At 36.9% G+C, this 10602-nt stretch overlaps 1 protein-coding gene across 1 annotated transcript in view; it reads left to right on the forward strand.

The window, feature by feature from the left end:
* Positions 1-10602, forward strand: part of ZFHX4 (zinc finger homeobox 4) — a 149919-nt gene that overhangs the window by 64000 nt on the left and 75317 nt on the right. The gene's annotated exons all lie outside the window — the stretch shown is intronic.

Genomic DNA, 10602 nt, shown 5'->3' on the forward strand with positions numbered 1-10602 from the left:
GCAAAGAAAGAAGGAGAAGGGAATGGATTTTTGCTAGTTGATAGGCTTTAGTTTCTTTTCCTCACTCACCTCATTGCTTGGAGATGAAAACAATCACTTTTGACACTTGTTTTTCTCCTTCCCTGTAAACTGTTGATATTTGCTACAGCCCCCATAAAACTTTTCAGTGTCCTGCTGAGTGTCTTTCATAACCAGTCATACAAAATGCCTTTCGTAATCTTTCTGCAGTCACGGTGGAGGAGAGGACACAACAGTACTAAAGCCATTGCTTCTGCTAAGGACAAGAGGACACGGAAGCTGCATTTCTAAATTGGGCACTGTGTAGTTTTACTTATTGATTTACAGAGCACTTATTTTCATAGTAGAACATTATAATGAACATAGCTGAAGAGTGAACATTTGTTGAAACATGTCTGAGGCATTTTCTACATGTTGCTTGAGGGATGAATTAATTTACATGATGTTTTACTTTTAAAATAAAACAATTTATTATAAAAATCAAAATGTCAAATCTAAAGGCTCTTATCTGTGAGCTCCCATAAATTATTTCCTTGAAGCTTTTTTGGAGCAGGACTTTTAAAATATTCCTCCCTCGAGCCTAAATTACACAAACAATAAGTAACAAGTTATTTTAAGTGTAATGGTAATTAACCATGAAAAAAGAAACTACTTGTTTTGATTTTAGTTGATTTTTCCCTTAAGATAAAAGTGTCTCTTTGCTGTGGATTTCTGTTTCTTCATAATTTTAAGTTTTTGAGTCCTTTTTTTTTTGGCCTTTTGCCCTTCATTTTTTTAAGTGGACGCTTACCTGTGTTTGTCATTAGTTGAGAGTCTCCCAGGCTGATTAGCCTCCTGTGTTCTTACAGTCTTTTGGCAGCAGCAGAATAGTGATTTCTGTTTGCATGCTGGTGAGGTTCTGGTGATGAGCCGTTAAATAAAATGATCTGTCCCCAGGCCAACCACTTGGTTCATTGCCAAACAGTAATCCAGTACAATTAAGTATCAAAGATTGGACTACTCCATTATTGCAAGAGATCTCACTGCAGGCACCTGGAAAAGCAGAGAATTCCAGGGGGAGAGAGTGATCGGGACATTTATTTTCACTGGGGTATACTAATTTCATTGGGGTTTGTTTGAACATTGGGGAATTAGATATCCATATACTTAAAATTAGCATTTAATTTTTCAATTTCAGCTTTATTTTCCTTCCAAAGCTGGAGTTGAGAGAAGGAAGAGATGAAAGTAAAAAAGAACTGACTCAGTTTCTGAGACTACTTCTGCTGTTCTTGACTTCCTTATTAAAACACAGGATTTTATGGTCCCATTGTTTTTTCCTCTTTCATAAAAATGTTGTGTCAGTTGCTGCTGTCATACTCGTGCACACATTTAAGCATTTAGTAGTGGCAACAAAGATAGAAATTTGACAAATTATTAGCAAATTGTTTTCATTGTTTGCTTTGCAATTCAATGCTGGGAATGCTGGTGTTTTGTTCTACTACTGGCCTTGGAAGTAATTCTTTTTCCTTTTTCCAAAGAGCCCTGAATTCTGATGGGTGGAATTTTAGTAGGATATGCCTTGTCTAGCCATAACATTGTAAAACACACCAAATCTAAAGCAACATATTCCCAAAGTTCTGTAAATAGAGGAAATGGGCAAACATGTCAGGTATTTGCATATTTTGCAGCCAACCAGAGCTAATCAGATAGAAAATTGCACCTAATGAACATAAAGGAGTGTTTAAAATCGTATTCATATATAATAAGTGCAGAAAATCCTGCCTTTTGTTACTTTGAGCTAGACTGATTTGGTAGATGCTTTGAGGTGTTCAGTGTGAAAGGGAGGAATTTGGCCTATTTCTTCTCTTCAGTAACTTAATTGTAGAACTCTATGAAATCACAAGAGTTTCCATGTTTACTATACTTGAGAAAGTCAGAAGATATATTCATATTAGATAAGTGTTAGCACAGTCCTCTGAAGACAGATAATATACAGGTTGCACTGATGGAGAAACTGAGTCATAGGATTGTCAAATAATTTATTATGTTTAACAGGTCAATCAGAATTGAAAATAGCAATCAGATATTCACAATCATATTTTCCAGCTGTGACTTGCCTCTCTAAAAGGCACTAAACTATAGCTCTGAGAAATATGAAAATATATGGGATAAAGAGAAGTTGGTGTAGTTCACCAGGGGCTGCTGAAAGATCTGTGGAAGCCAGATCTCTCCCAAGGCAAAAATGAAAGATGGAAACAACCAGGAAAATTAAAACTCTTTTAAGACCTGGAAAAGTTAAAAGAAATGCAAAAGCAGAATGAGTTAATACTAGCCAAAGGAGCCAGGGGAAATAAGAATAGCATTTTAAATATATTGGAGAAAAAAAAGAAATAATGGAATGAAAAACTAAGCTCAATAATAAATGAAGAGGGTGACAAAATGAAAGCTGGTTCTGAAATGGCTGATGCACTGAGCTACTTTCAAAATCAATCTTTGACAAGAAAAATAAAAAGAGTAAGGACATAATAGCTCAAGTAATTAAGACCTTTTCAAAATAGTTGTTGATACAAAAGAGTAAGGCAATACTTAGAAAAAAATGAAATTAAGTGAATCAGCAGGTCTGGATGATAAGCATGGTGTGGTCTTAAGAGACATAGATAATGAATTTACATAATCACTACTAATTATTTCTGAAAAGTAAAGTACAATTGAGGAATTATCATAAGATTGGGGAGAAGCAAATCTAATACCAATCTTTAATAAAAGAAAGAAAAAAGAGTAATTCTGGTAATTACCATAGGCTGCCTGTTGTTGTCTATAAAGTCTAGTGGTGTGATAGGAACTGTACTGAATCTGCAAGAAACAATCTTTACCCCAAAACAATTTATTTTTTGACTTGATATGCCTTAGTCGAAAATGACCTAAAAGTAGAGAGGTTAGAGGGACGAGAGGAGTATGAATACAGGGTTGGGTTGTTGGGTTTTTTTTTTTTTTTGGTTCATTCTCTATGTGTACATATCTTCATGACTGCATAAAGATTTGTGGTCTATCTGAAATAATAACAATGATTAAAAAACAAGTTAACAAATATTATTGCTCTGACACCAAAGGTTTTACCCCATGGTTTCTCTTGTCTCCACTTGCTAAGCCCAAAGGCGTTTTCAGGAGGCCAGGAATAACCAGGCAGGAGCTACTTGCCTCTTCCCTGCTCCCTGGCCCCTCTTACTGCCTCATGTGGAGGTGATAAGATGGAGCTGTGCTTCCAAGAGTTCTTGACCATAGTTAGTTCCTGAGCTGTGCACACACACAGTATGGAAACAAAGGGGAGCATGAAGATAAAGAGCAGAGGTGGTCTTCTGGGCTTGCTTCCCCATAGACTTCTGGGGTGGATAGTCTCAATCTCTCCTCCTAGTCCCTGGTCTCAAGAGGCTGCACCCAGGGGCTTCTGAGGTTTCAGGAAGGAGAGACCATGCCATCTAGTGGAACTCCCTCCATTTTTTCCAGCTCTTTGAGAAACATGGCAGAGAACATAGTTGCTCGAGGTCCAAGTGAACCTTGGACCAACCACTTCCTGAAGAAACACAGGAATGTTGTGTTTCCAGAAAGTTTCCAGAGAATATGATGTACTGAGGGGACTAAATGACTTTAATTGCAGAAAGTAAGGCAAAACCATTTGGAAACAGTGATTTAATAATTAAAAAAAAATAGTATGGAGGAAACAGCCTCAGGGAGAAATACAGAATTTTGGAAAATGTTTTGGGCAGTTGAAATGACTGTGGCTGTGCCCATATTGCCATGTAAATTTGGTTGCAGGAGTTCAAGTTGTATTTTGGGGATGGACTAAGGTGTCTAGAGGCCTTCTGCAGTTGTGAGTGGCATACTTAATTTGTTGATCATGTGATTAAGGAAGGGGAGGTAAACAGACCATTAATTAAATCTGCAGGTTGTACTAAAACTGGAAGGTGTGTCCAGCACCAGCGAGGTCAGAGTGCAGAGATATAGAAAGGGAGGACAGTTTAGAAATATGGAGAGGAAATCACAAAATGGTATTCAACCTGGCACATGGAATCTGATACATCTGCTGAAATAATAATGCAAAAACACAGGTATTCAGCTGGAGAAAGAGGCTTGTAAAGAATTGATGTTGAAAAAAAGACAGGGGCGATAGCAAGCAGCAAATTTTGTACAAGTTTGCAGAAGACAGAAGAAGCAACTGCTGCCCCACCCCCGCAATGGTTTTGTTCCTGCTTGCATCGACTAGAAATGGGATAGACCCCCTTTCTACAGACTGTGATAAGCTATAATACTGCTCACAGCTTTGGGCCCGTCATAAAACAATAATAGATATGAATAGGTATAGTAATTGGAAGCTCTCTCATAGTGAAATGAGACTGGACAATGAATTTTGAAGCATATAATAGGAAGTCATTCTGCACGGATGGATGAACGCTGCTGTCTTTTTCAGCTTTAATTTTCATGTTTCCATATAAGGCGAGTAAAATGAGCAGTAGTTATTGTTTAACCAAGTATCTTTGCACACCAAACATGTTAATTTCAGTTTTTTCTGGGTCAGGTATTTCGTTAACCGTGACATCTTGGCACCAAATTAACCATAATAAATTGCCCTTAGCCCAAGTGGTTCAGTTCTTTGCAAGGTGATCTGTATCAGGATGTGTTAGTTTTCTTTTCTGACACAGTAAATGAAAGAAGTCTAACCAGAAGAAAAGACCATTTTAAAACACACTTATCCTAACCTGTATGCTTAGATTTTTGGACATTTGCAGCCTGGGTATTTTTCAGCTGCTCAATCAAAGGCCAGATTATCTGTGTGTCTGTCTGTCTGTCTGTCTATCTATCTATCTATTCTATCTTTATACTAATATGCGTGCTTCACTTTAAATAAGCCATGTGTGAAACTTGGGAACTTACTAAGTAATTTGTGTAGGTGACTTCATTTACCCTTTTACCGAAGTCTGCTTTTGTGGAAGAGTGCTGTCTTTGGCAGAAGCAGAAAAACAGGAAATACTGTCTTTTGGAGCAGTGACTCCTGAAATCAGGTGCAAAAGGACGAAACAGTCGCTGAGTTCTTCTGCAAGTGCAGCCATTGCTCCAGTCATGTGTGAGTGCTGCAGGCCTTTTGATTTTTATTCAGCTGATTTTCTCTCATTTTGGTGACTCTAGAAAGCCAACCAAGTCCTATTTGCCTTGGCCTTTTTCCAGTGTTCTTTTTCTTATATCCAAATGCATGTTTATTGCCTAGAGTTAATACAACAGGCTGCTAGAGAACCATGTCTTGCCTTTGTCCTTCACAGAACAGGAAATATCTGGATATTATCCATTATAATTTTTCATGCCACACCAACTACTTCAGAATATAAGTGCGTGTATTGACATATTGATAAGGAAAAAAATGGAGAAATATATATTTCAGTAATGTTTCTAATATAGAAGGAACCAGCAGAGGTTTTTAGTTACTAATGCAATTGAAAATTCATTTTTATTAAAATGAAAGGCTCTACTGCTCTCTCTTTTACTTTATAAAAGTATCTCTTAATATCAGCACAGAAATATACTTACTTGTTGACCTTCAGCAATGTTTTCAATACAGATAAATGCTCTCTCTAATACTGAATATTTTCCTGCTGGTCGGTGAAAAAGTCTAAATGCCTTATACCTTGTTGCTTGAGAAGAAACAGAAATGGAATTTCATAATGAAAAAAAATATTCACTTTAAGAGGTTCTGCTAATCTACTAGACTACTAGACACTTTAACAGGTTTGGGGTTTTTTTCACCCTTAGTTAGATATATTAGCAATGTACCTGTTAAGACAGAGACTCTTCAGGTCAAGAAGCCTGGTTATATTGTTATATTAAGTTATTTTAGCTTAAATAAGCTAAAATCATGCAAAGAACCAAAATTGCAAGGGAATAATGCAGTATGTTCAAGCAATATTCAATAAAGCAATAGTTGCTTGTTTTTTCTAACAGTCAAATTGAGTTATAAATAAAGGACTAAGCTCACAGTGAAAAGTGTAAATTGAGATGAATATTTAGAAACTCTTCTTTTTTTTCAACAGTACTTGTGCTACATTTGTGTTCATAAATTTGCAGAATTTGAGTCTCCACCTCCTCGATTGAATACGCATCTTAATACCTTGTTAAATCAGCTTGTTAAAACAGCTTTTGATGTGCTGTGTTCATGTAAAGGTTTCCAATTTTTAAAATATATATGCTGGTGCACACACACAGCATTTAAGACCAGAACTAGGCTATTAAAGTTTCCTATTTCTCATCACGGCTAAAAAGGGCTGGAATTGCAGTTAGCTGCAGAATAAAAATGTAAGCCTCTTAAACAGGCTTTTTGATAGTGGCAGCCCTTGTAGGACTCTTCTTATCGGTGTATTTATTTTTGTGTGTACCTATTTAAAGAGAGAAATGGATTTTAAAGATATTGTTCAACTACAGAAGAAAAAATAAGTAGGCTGGAGTTCCAAAAAGACTGGGTCAAGTCCTTACTAAAGGAGAGAGAAAAGACCCAAGTTCTAGTGTCCCTTCACAGTGTTGTAGGTGCAGGTACTGTAACTACACTGGGGGTAGGTGCTGCCTGAAAAACAAAAGGGTAAGAGAGCAGGTCCCTGAGGTTAGGTTCTTCCCATGTTCCATTTCAAGAGCACTTCACCGTCAACAGGTTGCAGGTCTACACTGGCAGAGCTGGTGACAGTGGGATTTCGTGTGGAAAGAAAGGATTCAGAGATATGATGACAGCTGTGTATCTGTATATAGATTCATCCTGCAGATATAAGTGGCTAGAAACTTTTTGGTGATAGAGATGATTTTAACTAAGGTGAAAAAAATGAAAGCAGTAACAAAGATCAGTGCAGTTCTGTGTTGTATTTTAGGGGAAAAAAAAAAGCTGCAAATAGAGAAGATGGCTTCTTATAAGAAGGTTCAACACAGTTTTGTAATTGCCATGTATTTCTATTATTTTCTATTTTTTCTATTTCTAGTATTTAATTAAATAAGTATCTGTTTGCATTATCTGTAGGATTGCTACTTTGGTTGTTGGATTTATGAAAACAGAGGTAACAGACAGAAGCATAATGCATGGCAAAGTAATTTCTTTATCAGCAGATTGCCTCTGTTGCAGGTATCCTAACTTCCTAGAGCTGGTTCACGTTCTTGGTGGTATTTCCAGTTTTCTAATAGTTTCTGTCTCACTTCTGCCATTTTATGCGAAGTACAGTAAATGGGTGAGAAATGAAATAAATACCCAAGGGAGGATCAAAATAATTTATACTATGTCACAGACATTTCAAGTCTTGCAGTCTCTGAGCAACCACTTGCTGAGTTGAGTAGCTCAGAATGGTAAAGTATACTCTATAAATCAGAAATCCAAGTCAGAGTTTCTGAAAAAACATTATTTTGCCAATGTTTTTATTAAAAACAGTAAAAAATAGTTAGTTTGACATAGGCCTTTTGCAGTCTTCAAGGAATTTGAGGATTTTGATAAAACAAACTTTGTATAAATGAACAAGCCGTGTACTTAGAAAGATATATAGTTATCAAGCTGTCTAATAATGGTAATGGTAATGGTATTTATGCAAAAAACTTTGGCTAAACCCAAGATTTTACTGGGCACGTCAAGCTATATGACTAGCAAACTCTGGTGTATTTTGGAGGAACATTTGTTAATGGTGTATACATATGAAATTAGTGACCATCAGAGGCAAAGAACGGAAAAACTTAGAACCCCAAATCTTCCCTTTATCTATGGAATCGATAGATAGAGTGTCGCTGTATAATACTGTATTTCACACTGAGCCTCGAGGCTATTTTCTCTAGGAAGGAGGGAGACAGTGTCTTCCCCATATCTCCAACTCTGTTGAAGCAGCAAATTAGCACCAGTTTTGCTGTTGGCTTTTTTATGATGTGAATGCATCTGGTAAAAATGATGCCTACAGATTAGCCTTTACATAGGCCAGTGAATAATTGTTACAGGGTAGCAATTTCAGCTTATTATTCTAGACTTTTAAATTTTTTGATAAGTGGCACCTAGCAATAAAGTTTTTACTATTGTCTAATGCAGATACCATGTCCTTTGATTTGAATGCAGCCTTGTTCAAAGGTATTTGACTGATAAAAACCATTAACCCCAGAACTGCAAGACAGCGAGGGAATTATGCTTATTTTGCTTAGTTTTATGCAGCACGGCTGGTGTCTGCTAATAACTGGCTGTCCAGCAAAAAGCACATAAGTGGATGTGTACTAAATGATAAAATCAGGAATGTGATTCAAGTATCATTTTGTGTGGAAAATCTAGAAATTTAAAATGCTTTGTGGTTCTAACAGTAACGCTGCTTTCATTACTACTGTACCTCGAATCAGCAGAAAGAAAAGCTTCAGAAGTTACGCTTACCCGTAAGACTTGTAAACCAGATTGATGGAAGTAATTGGTAAACTGCTTAATCAAGCCTTGCTTGGAGGTGAATAAGGACTGCAGGATAGAAAATGTAGGCTGTGTAAGTAACCCAACAAGTCAGTAGAGTTCTTTTTTCTGAAAGAAACAAAGATAGCAGTAATTAATGACCCTGACTCTGTGCCAAAAAAGCTTTCTTCTGACAACTCCAACTTAATTAAAACTTAAGACATTTCAATGGCCTCAGAAAGCCCCTGATGGGGTGAACTCTTGCAAACTCGTGAGAAAATTTTGTAAATTAAAGGAAAAGATGTGTGTTACCACTGGTGCCATGACTCTAATCCCTGGCAGTCAAAGAATCTATTTAGCCAAAGCCTTTTCTTTTAACTGGCTCACACCTGCAGGCTTACTGGCACTTCCTCTGTACCAGAGAAGGCAGTTTTTGTGTTTTACGGAAGATCAGATAATAGGAGTCTTGCTGTTACTTTTGTTTTTGTGCATTGTTGATTAGGCTGTGAGTGTTGCAGGCACACTTGATATGCTTGGCTAGCTTGGGGGGGAGAGCAGTGGCTGAATGCTTTAGGTGGTGCAACCTTAGTGAGGATGGGCTGGCAAAAAACTAAGTTTATTGCAAAAGTGCTTCAAATTAAAACTCACAGTTGATGAGGCAAGCTGAATGGCAGAGCCTGCTGTTTTTCACAAGTCTGAGTTACAAGGAACAATATTCTGCCCTGGACAGTGCTGGATTTAAACAAAATGAAATGTGGCTTTCAGATTCTCCTTGCTCCTTTATAAGAATGTAATTTTTATTCATTATGGACCAACTGGTGTAAGAATGTCCCACAAATACCTTGTATGGAAAGTAAAGCTCTGTTTGCACTGCGAGGAGACAGGCTATTTTGTGAGTTGACATGTGTGCTTTATTAATAAACATAGGATTAAATTCTAGAACTAACAGCAGTTGAATACTAATTGGACTAAATAGTTACTTGATTTACATAAGGAAAAAAAAGGAGTTTAAGTTCATCTCCCTTTCTAGAAAGTCTGTTTGTGTGTTATTGTGAAGATCTCCCCCCTGCTCCACCCCTTTCCTGTGGCCTTAAGCAAATCCATATACCCAACTCAGTGAAGAAGGCAATATTCTGGGTTGCCTTTTTGTTTCTGTACATTGTGAGGTGTCTGTCTGACTGGCACAGAAAAGCCTTGCTTGTATAGGTCAAGGCTTGGGTATATTTTTTATATACCCAAGCCTATATTTATATATAGAGATCTCAAGGAGTCTCTTCCTTTGAACTCTTCTCAAGATTTTTGATGAGGCTAATTAGGATGTTTGTTTTCACAGGTGATGATCCATAACATACAGGTGCTTGGGCTGACATGTTCTTTTTTACTGTGGCTTAGGGAACAGTGGGGGAAAATACAGCTACAGACTTGTAACTTTTTCATCGATTGGCATTTAATTCACCACATCAAGCTGACACAAAAAAAAAAAAAAAAAAAAAAGAGAGAAAGGGGAAAGAAAAAAAAGGAGCCTGTAGGAGTTTGCAAAAATATACTGGATGTGTCATGTCTCCATAGTGTTGGAAAGATTCACCTACCAGTTTGTTAGTAACCACTTTCAGATGTTAAAAATGGGGTGGAGAAGATGGAGGGGGAACAAGGGGCAGAGGAAAGTAGAAATCAACGTTTGATCCAATACAGAAACTATTGTCTGCAAGAATTTCAGGATACCAGCTGTAATCTAACTAATCTTAGTCCAAATAAATACCACCTGTACCATTTGATAGCTGAAGGAAAAAGCAGCCCAACTTAATGTATCAGAAAGACTTCTGGAGCTGTACTGAACTCTCACCAATAAAGTGATTATTTTTGCAGTATGTTGCCATTCTTATTTTTGGAATATTTTTGTTGTGCCTATGAAATGGAAGTACCTTAGTTTAAGTAAAATATGTATTTAAAAAATAAACTACTGTAACGGAATATGTTTGGGAGTTGTAAAAGTTTTCCATTGAAAAAATCAGAATTTAAAAGGATCCTGTTACATGCTGTGGGCAGAAATCAGAGTCAGCAATGCTTGTGAAAAGAGTTTTTTTTAACAAAAATTTGTTGCGGGTCACAGTAAATGGTTTTTGAAAAACTTTCACATCATAGTGTCTGTTTTGAATTAGACTAAACTTCAAATTAAGTTA

This window comes from Haemorhous mexicanus, chromosome 1, assembly GCF_027477595.1.
Source record: "Haemorhous mexicanus isolate bHaeMex1 chromosome 1, bHaeMex1.pri, whole genome shotgun sequence".
In the NCBI taxonomy this organism is placed as follows: domain Eukaryota; kingdom Metazoa; phylum Chordata; class Aves; order Passeriformes; family Fringillidae; genus Haemorhous; species Haemorhous mexicanus.